This window comes from Salvelinus namaycush, chromosome 34 (assembly GCF_016432855.1).
Source record: "Salvelinus namaycush isolate Seneca chromosome 34, SaNama_1.0, whole genome shotgun sequence".
Classification (NCBI taxonomy): Eukaryota; Metazoa; Chordata; class Actinopteri; order Salmoniformes; family Salmonidae; genus Salvelinus; species Salvelinus namaycush.
The window spans coordinates 28,236,840-28,249,016 of record NC_052340.1 but is presented as its reverse complement, the minus strand read 5'-3'; the positions used below and the strand labels follow the sequence as shown (position 1 = coordinate 28,249,016).

The 12,177-nt window shown below is 44.1% G+C and overlaps 1 pseudogene; it reads right to left on the bottom strand.

Moving 5' to 3' along the window:
* The window catches only part of LOC120028364, a 102,530-nt pseudogene that overhangs the window by 73,174 nt on the left and 17,179 nt on the right, over positions 1-12,177 (bottom strand).

The window sequence follows — 12,177 nt, the reverse complement described above, 5'->3', positions numbered from 1 at the left end:
ATTTAACCAGGTAGGCTACAACTGCGACCTGAGTGAGTGAGTGTCTCTCACCTGACCAGGTTGAGCATCATGGTCTCTATGCTGGCCTGTCCCAGGTGCTCTGAGCTGCCCTCAGCATGGTTGTCCAGTAGGTTCTTCATGATGGCGATGGTCTGTTCTACAAACTGCGTGTTAGTATCATTGATGGGGACCTGCAATAGTACAGAGACAAATCCATTAAATCAGTCTTAACTACATTCCTGCTAATGTCAACGGACCAATATTTGATAAAGAACTAATAAAATGTGATATGCTGATTGCAGCAGCCTACCTTTCCTAATAAGATTTTCTATGCTAATAGATTTCAAATCATTGGTTAACGTGCCCCCATCCTCCTCCCCAGCCCATCCACTTACCGGCCCCTGTGTGTCGAAGAAGCGTCCGATGCTGTTCCTGAGCTTGTTGAAGAGCATGTGGTAGAGGACCGGGCTGAGCTCCAGCCCCAGCAGCTCCTTGACATTGGTGCGGACATGCAGACCCACCCTCTCATGACCACATACCAGCAGAGCCAGCAGGCGGTCCAGGAACCTGCCCAGGGGGGTCTCAGTGGAGGAAGAGCAGGTGGCTGAGGTTCCAGCGTTGGAGACATCACAGGAGCCCACAGAGACCATTGAGTACTTGCGTTCGCTCATGGGGCCCATGGGGGGGCTGTAGGTGGCAGGGCCACAGGGCTTGCTGCGCTGAGACAGACACACCCCGCCCAGAGCACACAGGAAGCCTGTCATGTTGATCCACTCCTGCAGGGGGAGACAGTGAGCAGGTATTTAGGTAGAGTTTGGAGCAGTGGTTCCCTGTGTTATTTTTATTAACGGTGAAACAAACCTAAATCCTGAAATTGAAGTGCTTTTACCTGACCGTCCTCCACCTTGTTTTTGGGGAAGTTAAGAATCTGTTTGGTGTCCTGCTCCCATTTTGCAAGCGTGTCCTCCCATGCCTGGGGTGAGACATGGAAACAAGGAGGGATACGTCAAATACTAGAGGGATGTAAGCAAGGATAAACTGTATTTAATGTTTCTCTATTCTTTCACACCTCAGTGTTTCCTGTAGTGGGGTGCTCTATCCTTCTCAACAAGGCCATCACTCTCTTCTGCAGGGTGGAGCGTCCTACCAAACACATAGTGGAACACGTAGAGGGAGTCATTTTCTGAAAGCATTGGCCTATATAGTGACTCTCAGACCACGTTAAAGTGGTCTACAAAACACAATGTTTTTACTGACCGGTGGCCATCATGTTGCTGACGGAGGCAAACTCTGTGAAGGTGGCGTAGTTGGGCAGGATGGTTTGGACGGGCACCTCGTCAGCGGAAGAGCGGATGTCAGCCTCCTCACACAGGTGTCTGAAGCAGGACATGGCCACCAGCACAGCCTCGGTGTCAGGGCTCCACAGAAACATGTATAGACACACCTCCAGTTTGGTCTGGGCCTGTCTGCAGATGGGGATTCCACTGCCCTGCGTGGCACACTCCTGGAGGAGCAGAGAGGAGTTAGACATGTCCAACACACGCAAAACTCTCTAGACGGTTTTCCAGACCTAAGCCTCGTCCTAGACTAAAAATAATGTTTAATGGAGATTCTCCATTGAAAGTGCTTTTTAGCCCTCAATGGTTATTCTCATGTGAGGTTAGAGCCCTTGACCTCACCTTGTTCTTGAGGAGGAACTTGTTCCTGCAGATAAGGATCTCCCTCAACCACTTCAACACCTCCGTACTGTTCACCATCTGGTGACCAATCAGCTTCTTACATATCAGGAAGAGAACCTGGGAGCTGCAATGGGATAGGCCAGTGTTAAAGCCCAATGGAATCTCAACACATGCCCCTAAAGACTGGGACTACTACTGAATCCATGACCAGTGTGTCTGTCTACATGGAATATCTCTGGACTGAAAAGCCAATAGAACTAAACCATGTCCTTGTACCTGATGTCCCAGAAGGTTTCAATGGGGGCCTCAGGGTTCCACAGCTCAATGGTCTCAGGCAGGTGCAGCACCAGCAGAGCCTGGCCAGGGAGAAACAGATACAGAGAAATGTGCCTTACTTGAAGTTGACAATTCAATGCTAGGGAATAGAGTTAAAATGGACAGAATGAGAAAGAATAAAGTAGCAGAGTGGATGGAGTGAGAGTAAGAGAGAAGGAGTATAAACTGACCTCCATGGCTTCCTGGGAGAGCTGGGCTGTGTTGGCCAAGGGCACCAGCTGCACCAGGCCTGCGATCAGCTCTGCTGTGCTGCTCTGAGTCTCCTGAGCCTGCTTCCCTGGGTTCTACAACACACACGTTAAACATGCATGTATGGGTGAAAGTAAGGGCAGAGAGGAAACACAAACATTCACACAATTGGAAGGGAGGGTGTAAAACTATTCAAAACAGAGCCAAGGGACATTGTCTCAGTATGTATGTGGTGGTTGGTGTAAGACGTACGTGCAGCATGAGTTTGGGGTCGGCGTGGATGAGTTTGACCAGGACGAGAAGGAGGCACTTGTAGCTGCGTGTGTCCAGATCTGTGGTTCTCTCTTTGAACTTAAGGCTGGTGGTCATCTTCTCTTTAAATGACAGACTCTGTCAGAGAGAGAAGTTGTACCTTTAGGTATAACTAAGACATACTTGTCCTAGGAGGTTGGCTTATATAGGAAAACAAAAGGTAAGTGGGTTTCCAACAATTGGTGCGACAGTGAGTGTGAATGTGAGTGTGTGTGTGGTCCCTTTCTCACCGGTGTCATGCGTTGTGGGGCGTGTGTGTGAAGGCCTTGCATCACTCGGCTCAGAGTGTCTGAGAACATTAGTCGCAGCTCTCCAGAGTAGCAGTACACTGCATCAATCTTAGACCACCAGTCCAGATCAGACTGAAGGACGAAGAGGATAAAAGAGAATTAATATTGCACTGCTGTAGGAACGGCAATTGAGCTCAACACCGTCCTATCAACTGTACTTAGACTGAACTTGGTAGTAAGTAGTAGTGGAGACGGTACACACTTACATTGGTGATGATTCTGTGCAGGGAGTTGACCAGAACAAAGTGAAAGGTAGAGGGGGAGGACGAGGCCAAACAGACCTAAGGAGATTAATAAAGACAATGTTGTCAAAATTGCCGCTTTGACAGTGTCATGACTGTCCTGATCAGGTCAGGTTACAGGAGACCACAACCCTACAGATTATCTCTCAACCCCAACAGATGAGGAGAGATCTAGGGGTCTGAAGATGTGGGGGTTTTATGACCCCTCACACCCATGGCCACAGAAAACATTCCCTCTCACTATGGAGAACCAGCCTCAGAACTTTAAACATGCAATAAAGGGACTTTGGAACAATGGTTTCCGTCAACTACAATGGTGGTCATGACGATACATTTTCATATTCCATCTATGTCATTTTTGTTTTATGATTAAAGGTTAATAGATTACGTTATTATGAAAACATTGTAACGTTAAGAGTTTTCCTCGTATATGCTTGATGTTTATACATTGTACGTTGTGTGGAAAATGTCCAAATCAAAGAGAATGTTTCGGTAGAGATGAAATGTGAAGTTAGTTGTCTAAAATTGGATTTGAGTAAAATCTAGACCTTGCCCCTCAAACTTGGTACGCCCAGAGAATTGCCCTGAAGGCGGTAACGCCCACTTCTGACCCGAGGGTATAAAACCTGTGAGTGCAGAATTAACATACATGACTAAGTGACCCGAGCTGCAGCCAAAGGTCTAAAAGGTCAACGAACACAAAACGCAACAAGTTGAAGACAAAGAATCTTTTTCTACCCAAGCTACGGATGAGTAGCGTGTCTAAGCGGGTGTATTCAAGCCGAACCACCTAGCCTCCACTCCCCATCGAATCGTGGTATCTACACTCTTTCATCTTTACGCTGTGAGCTCTGAGCTACAGAGCTATCTGTCCTCCGAAGACCCCTTCCAGAGCGAGGACAAAGGAACAGGCCAGTAAGCCAAAAGGACACGGACATCGTGTCGTGAGGACACCTAGAGAGGTGCGCAAGAGAAGTGCGTCATTGAGCAGCTTGAACGGTCCACGCGGGAAAATCCACGGAGACCTTCCACAAGTAATTACATCATTATATTCTGACTCATAACAGCGGCAGTTTGGGGCAAGGCTAGGGTTAGAATGAGCATAGCTGACAATTTCACCCAAATGTATATTCCTCGTGTACTCTCTCTTTCTCTCTCTTTTAAATCCCCATTTTGGGTAACACGCGCCCTAGTGTGTTGGCCCGTTATACTAAGTTCTAATCAATAGCCTAGAATGTGTTTTTGTGTATGTGTATCTTTTATCATCATTTTAGCTTTTTAGTAAATAAACATTCAACTAAGATTGGTGTGGTGCGAATTCATTAGTGAGACCCGGGTCCGTGCAGAATCCCGGGCTATACGACGTTCAGAACGAGACTGTTAGAGGCAACTGGTTAATTAGCGGCTGTGGTAAAATCGATATTCTGATATTCTTTGAGTTAATTTGGGAAATAGAAACTCAATAAAAACTAGTTTTCCCATGGTGCCCCAGGTTAATGAGTTAATAATTGCTTGATTCAGTTAATCACGTAATTAGAAACGTGTAATCATTCGATGAGCAACAGTCGCCACATTAACTAATACAACGTCACGACAACAGTGAGGTAAAGCATAATTCAGACATGGTCTGCACATTTCTCAACCGATGCACTGATCTGAGCAGACTGACTGACCTTAAAGTGGTGGTTGTTGTGAGGGTTGATACGGAAACAGGAGACGAAGCAGTCGATCATGAGGTCCACGTCTGCATTCTGGCTGCCTGCCCCACGAGAGAAGGGCTTGGTGGGGCTGAAGAGCAGGGCCTGATGGAATAGATAGGAGGAAGAAGCTGCATGTCACCATCTGCAATATCAGAGGTGTGGATGAACCAATTTCACAATTAACCATTCCGCAAGGGGCATTGTGTAGTTCTGAGATGATTGGATGGGTATTAGAAAAATGGTCATAGCTCCATAGCGGTAGCACTAGCACAACAGTTGCACTTCTAAAGGTCTAAGGGGTAGCCGTAGGCATATCAATTAGGGTTTACCGTTCAGGACGTTGTAGATAGAAATGTCTATAAAGAAAAGGACATTGTCAATTTTACTCCACGACATAAATGACGAACATAAAACCCAGACAAGCATCCACAAGCATTGCTACACTCGCAATAACATCTGATAACCATGTGTATTTGATTTGACACCACTGCTGTAGCATTCCCTAGCCCCCAGATGGCAACAGAGTGGTTGGTCGTTCTGACCTTGAGGTCCACCACAAAGGACTGCACCAGGAGGAAGATGCCTGAGTGGTCCTCCAAGTTGATGTAGGTGGAGGCCTTGCACAGTTTGACACAGGCGATGGCAGCACTCTCTGTTAGTTGCTTGCTGCCCCCCTGGCCTGCTAGGGCCTTCCTCAAGCTCTCCAGGAACAGCTTCTGTAGCAAGACAGAGAAAGCAACTATAAGTCACACTACCTATTTAATCTCAGCGTGTGTGTGTTCTCTCATCTCACCTTGTTGGCCTTGCTCTCCTCCACCACCTCTCGAGAGATGATGTGTGTGATCTCGGGACAGAGGATGAGGAGGATGATCTGTAGAGGCCACACCGCTGCCTTCCTCTTGGCACTCTCAGCAAAGCTGTCCACCAGGTCAAACAGCCTCTCCGCAGCATCTAAAGGGAGTGCACAGAGACAGACAGACACACACGAGTGAGATAGCCCTAAACTCACCTAACGTCTTGAGTGTCCTTAACTGTTCCCTACAGTCCCTTTGAATCCGTTTTGAGATTTAACATGGAACTTTTTTAATAAGTGCATGTTGTGACAGTATCTGTTTCAGTCCAATACAAGGCTATTGAGAATACTGACCTGCCATGTCTGTCTGTGGTCTCTGGTAGAGCGTGGTAAACTCATCAGGGTAGTTCTCCACCCAGTTCCAAAAGGCCTGCGGAGGAACAAAAACATTTAACTGACAGTAGCTACAGTACCAGTCAGTCACAAGTTTGGACACACCTTCTCATTCAAGGGTTTTTCTTCATTTCTACATTGTAGAATAATAGTGAAGACATCAAAACTATGAGGAATGATTTTCCAACAGTCTTGAAGGAGTTCCCACATGGTCCAACTCATCCCAAACCTTCTCAATTGGGTTGAGGTCGGATGATTGTGGAGGCCAGGTCGGCTGATGCAGCACTCCATCACTCTCCTTTGGTCAAATAGCCCTTACACAGCCTGGAGGTGTGTTTTGGGTCATTGTCCCACTAAGCGCAAACCAGATGGGATGGTGTATTAATGCAGAATGCTGTGGTAGCCATGTTGGTTAAATGTGTCTTGAATTTTAAACAAAGACATGGCGGTTAGAACCAAAAATCTAAAATTTGGACTCCTCAGACAAAAGGACAGATTTACACTGGTCTAATGTCCATTGCTCGTGTTTCTTGGCCCAAGCAAGTTTCTTATTATTTGTGTCCTTTAGTCGTGGTTTCTTTGCAGCAATTCGACCATGAAGTTTCCTCTGGACAGTTGATGTTGAGATGTGTCTGTTACTTGAACTCTGTGAAGCATTTATTTGGGCTGCAATTTCTGAGGCTGGTAACTCTAATGAATTTATCCTCTGCAGCAGAGGTAACTCTGGGTCTTCCTTTCCTGTGGTGCTATGATGAAACTGATAACCAGTTCATCATAGCGCTTGGAAGGTTTTTGCGATTGCACTTGAAGAAACATTCAAAGTTGTTGAAATGTTCTGTATTGACTGACCTTCATGTCTTAAAGTAATTATGGACTGTTTCTCTTTGCTTATTGGAGCTGTTCTTGCCATAATATGGACTTGGTCTTTTACCAAATAGGCCTATCTTATGTATACCACCCATACATGTCACAACACAACTGATTGGCTCAAATGCATTAAGGAAAGAAATTCCACAAATTAATAAGACACACCTGTTAATTGAAATGCATTCCAGGTGACTACCTCATGAAGCTGTTAGAGAGAATGCCAAGAGTGTGCAAAGCTGTCATCAAGGCAAAAGGTGGCTACTTTGAAGAATCTCAAATATATTTTGAATTGTTTAACACTTTTTTGGTTACTACATGGCTGCATGTGTTATTTCATAGTTTTGATGTCTTCACTATTACTATTATTCAACAATGTAGAAAAAAATAACTGGAATGAGTGACTGGTACTATACGTTTCCATGAACTTGTCCAGTTATTTTTTTACAACATTTAGAACATTTGCATAGAAAATATATCATCTGCCTGCTACGGTGCATTTCCATTCAACTGTCTTGTCGATAAAAACAGTTGGACGTAAAGACGTCCCCAATTTTTTTTAAACTAAAATTATGGCCAAAACCTAGGTGTCGAATAAACATGAAATTTGTTTAGGCAATTTGCGCATTAATAAATTGGTGACAGCCTGTCTGCCCTCCCTCCTATCTGCTTCATGTCTGTTAGCCCTCCCTCCTATCTGCTTCATGTCTCAGGTAGCCCTCCCTCCTATCTGCTTCATGTCTCAGGTAGCACGCAAAATCCAGCATGGAAATAATGTAAGAATTGACTAATACATGCCATATTTAAATAAGTCTCATGTGGCAACGTATTGCAATGGTCCGTGCCATGGTGAACCTTGCACTCCTGTAAAATAATTGGATAGTGCAACTTGCATTCAGCCAACCAAAAAAGCAAGTCAAAGCAATTCAGGCCTTCTTGAAAGTCAGGATAATCCTTGTCCTGCAAAGATATGTTATTTTGAAGTTTAAAAAAAATGGATTTAGCAATTAACTGTGATGATTGTGGACTTCAGGAAACAGAAGAGGGAGCACCCCCCTATCCACATCGACGGGACAGTAGTGGAGAAGGTGGAAAGTTTTAAGTTCCTCGGTGTACACATCACGGACAAACTGAATTGGTCCACCCACACAGACAGCGTTGTGAAGAAGGCGCAGCAGCGCCTCTTCAACCTCAGGAGGCTGAAGAAATTCGGCTTGTCACCAAAAGCACTCACAAACTTCTACAGATGCACAATCGAGAGCATCCTGTCGGGCTGTATCACCGCCTGGTACGGCAACTGCTCCGCCCACAACCGTAAGGCTCTCCAGAGGGTAGTGAGGTTTGCACAACGCATCACCGGGGGCAAACTACCTGCCCTCCAGGACACCTACACCACCCGATGTCACAGGAAGGCCATAAAGATCATCAAGGACAACAACCACCCAAGCCACTGCCTGTTCACCCCGCTATCATCCAGAAAGCGAGGTCAGTACAGGTGCATCAAAGCAGGGACCGAGAGACTGAAAAACAGCTTCTATCTCAAGGCCATCAGACTGTTAAACAGCCACCACTAACATTTAGCGGCCGCTGCCAACATACTGACTCAACTCCAGCCACTTTAATAATGGGAAGTGATGGAAATTATGTAAAAATGTACCACTAGCCACTTTAAACAATGCCACTTAATATAATGTTTACATACCCTACATTACTCATCTCATATGTATATGTATATACTGTACTCTATATCATCTACTGCATCTTGCCATCTTTATGTAATACATGTATCACTAGCCACTTTAAACTATGCCACTTTATGTTTATATACCCTACATTACTCATCTCATATGTATATACTGTACTCTATACCATCTACTGCATCTTGCCTATGCCGTTCTGTACCATCACTCATTCATATATCTTTATGTACATATTCTTTATCCCTTTACACTTGTGTGTATAAGGTAGTAGTTGTGGAATTGTTAGGTTAGATTACTTGTTGGTTATTACTGCATTGTCGGAACTAGAAGCACAAGCATTTCGCTACACTCGCATTAACATCTGCTAACCATGTGTATGTGACAAATAAAATTTGATTTGATTTGATTTAACTGTGTAGTGGGGTTTTATAGTTGTGTCTGGCATCACATGCCCCGCGTACCTTCTAAATTATTAGTCAATCATTTATTTTAAATACATTGTTTTCATCATCATTTGCCAAATAAACCTGGGTCAATGGTAACCTGCATAGTGATGTCCTCAATGTGGAACATTTTATTTTCAACATTTCACCAGCAGCCAAGAGGTGGCAGTAGTGAAAACCATGAATAACATAATACACCAACTTCATAAACACAAAACAGCAGCACTGAATACAGATATATTGGCACACAAACCTTTTCCAAACTGTTAATGACAGCAAGTTGGGCAGGTTTCTTCAGGGCTTTGAATTTGAATACCGTTTCTGAGAGGACGCAGTGAAAAGTAATAGAGTATTAGCAAAAAACATCAAAACACACAGAATCCAGGAGTTCAAAAATACATGACATACAGGGAATTGAGTGAGTAGCTACCTTGGAGCAGTCTTTTAAGTTTGAAGCAGTCCACATTGATGTACTGCATGAGCTCTATATCATGGACATCCACAGTGTCTTCTGAGCAGACTGTCAGCTCCTGCAACCTGGGGGAGAATACAATGGATAAGGAATTTTAGACACTGCCAAGGAACAAGTTCATCCTGTCAAACATGAAATCCTGAGATTTTATTCTACCACAGCTTCTCATTAGAAAGGAGGGAAAGAAGAGGGCGTGGAAGAGAGGGAAAAGAGGACAACCTTGTAGAGAGGCTGCCTTTTTGACATCCCATCATCCTTCAAGACAGAACACTGACATGTGTATCAATGATGTGAAACGTTCAGAATGTTGCAGATAGAAACATTGCCCCCGACGAATGATGTGGCGGTCCTCGTCTCAATTATTCCAACTTACAGTGCATTCGGAAAGTATTCAGACCCCTTAGTTTTCTACAGCCTTATTCTAAAATTGATTAAATTGTCCCGCCCCCCCCTTATCAATATACACACTATGCCGCACAATGACAAAGCAAAAACTGTTTTTCAGAAATGTTTGAAAATATATCTTACATTTGCATAACTATTCATACCCTTTACTCAGTACTTTGTTGAAGCACCTTTGGCTGTGATTACAGCCTTGAGTCTTCTTGGGTATGACACTACAAGCTTGGCACACCTGTATTTGGGGGGTTTCTCCCATTCTTCTTTGCAGATCCTTTCAAGCTCTGTCAGGTCGGATGGGGAGCGTCGCTGCACAGCTGTTTTAAGGTCTCTCTGGAGATGTTCGATCGGGTTCAAGTCCGTGCTTTGGCTGGGCCACTCAAGGACATTCAGAGACTTGTATTGAAGCCACTCCTGCGCTGTCTTGGCTGTGTGCTTATGGTCGTTGTCCTGTTGGAAGGTGAACCATCACCCAAGTCTGAGGTCCTGAGCAGGTTTTCATCAAGGATCACTGTACTTTGCGCCGTTCATCTTTCCCTCGATCCTGACTAGTCTCCCAGTCCCTGCCACTGAAAAACATCCCCACAGAATGATGCTGCCACCACTCTTCACCGTAGGGATGGTGCCAGGTTTCCTTCAGATGTGACGCTTGGCATTCAGGCCAAATAGGTCAATCATGGTTTCATCAGACCAGAGAATCTTGTTTCTCATGATCAGAGAGTCCATTATGTGCCTGTTGGCAATCTCCAAGCAGGCTGTCATGTGCCTTTTACTGAGGAGTGGCTTCCGGTTCTCCTATCTCCACATATGAACTCTAGAGCTCTGTCAGAGTGAACATCGCGTTCTTGGTCACCTCCCTGACCAAGGCCCTACTCCCCTGATTGCTCAGTTTGGCCACGCGGCCAGATATAGGAAGAGTCTGAGTGGTTCCAAACTTCTTCCATTTAAGAATGATGGAGGCCACTGTGTTCTTGGGGACCTTCAATGCTGCAGACATTTTTTGGTACCCTACCCCAGATCTGTGCCTCGAAACAATCCTGCCTCGGAGCTCTACGGACAATTCCTTCGACCTCACGGCTTGGTTTTTGCTCTGACATGCACTGTCAACTGTGGGACCTTATCTAGACAGATGTGCGCCTTTCAAAATCATTATCCAATCAATTGAATTTACACAGCTGAACTCCAATCAAGTTGTAGAAACATCTCAAGGATGATTAATGGAAACAGGATGCACCTGAGCTCAATTTCAAGTCTCATAGTAAAGGGGCCGAATACTTCTGTAAATAAGGCTTTTTTTTTGCAAAAATGTTTTAAAACCTGCTTTCGCTTTGTCATTATGGGCTTTTGTGTGTAGATTGATGAGAATAAGGCTGTAAATTAACAATGTGGAAAAGTCAAGGGGTCTGAATACTTAGCAAATGCACTGTATGTTGTGTGGAAAGACATTTCATTTGTAAGTACTGAAATTATATAAGTTGTCATGGTAAACTTGTTGCTCATGAGAGGCTGCAAATATTCACCAAATTTCATGACAATAACTCAAAAGGGACAGGAAATATCCTTGTTTAACTTCTCTAGGGTAGGGGGCAGCATTTGGAATTTTAGATGAAAAGCATGCCCAAATTAAACTGCCTGCTTCTCGGGCCCAGCAGATATGATATGCATATAACTGGTAGATTTGGATATTAAACACTCTAAAGTTTCCAAAACTGTTAAAATAGTGTCTGTGAGTATAACAGTACTGATTTGGCAGGCAAAAACCTGAGAAAAATCCATTCAGGAAGTAGTTTTTTTTTTTTTTTTGTAGTTTTCTATTCAATGCCATTACAGTATCCATTGACTTAGGACTCAAATTGCAGTTCCTATGCCTTCCACTAGATGTCAACAGTCTTTAGAAATTGTTTCAGGCTTGTATTCTGAAAAATGAGGAAGTAAGAGCAGTCTGAATGAGTAGACCCTAAAGTGTCACAGAGCTTTTTCATGCGCGCGACCGAGAGAGTGCCTTTCTTGTTTACCTTTTATATTGACGACGTTATTGTCCGGTTGAAATATTATTGATTATTTAGGCTAAAAACAACCTGAGGATTGAATATAAACATCGTTTGACATGTTTCTATGAACTTTACGGATACAATTTGGATTTGTTGTCTGCCTGTTTTGACTGCGTTTGAGCCTGTGGATTACTGAAGAAAACAAAACGGAGGTTTTTGGATATAAAGAGACTTTATCGAACAAAAGGAACATTTATTGAGTAAATGAATGTCTGCTGAGTGCAACCATATGAAGATCATCAAAGGTAAGGGATTAATTTTATCTCTATTTCTGACTTGTGTAACTCTTCTACTTGGCTGGTTACTGTTTGTAA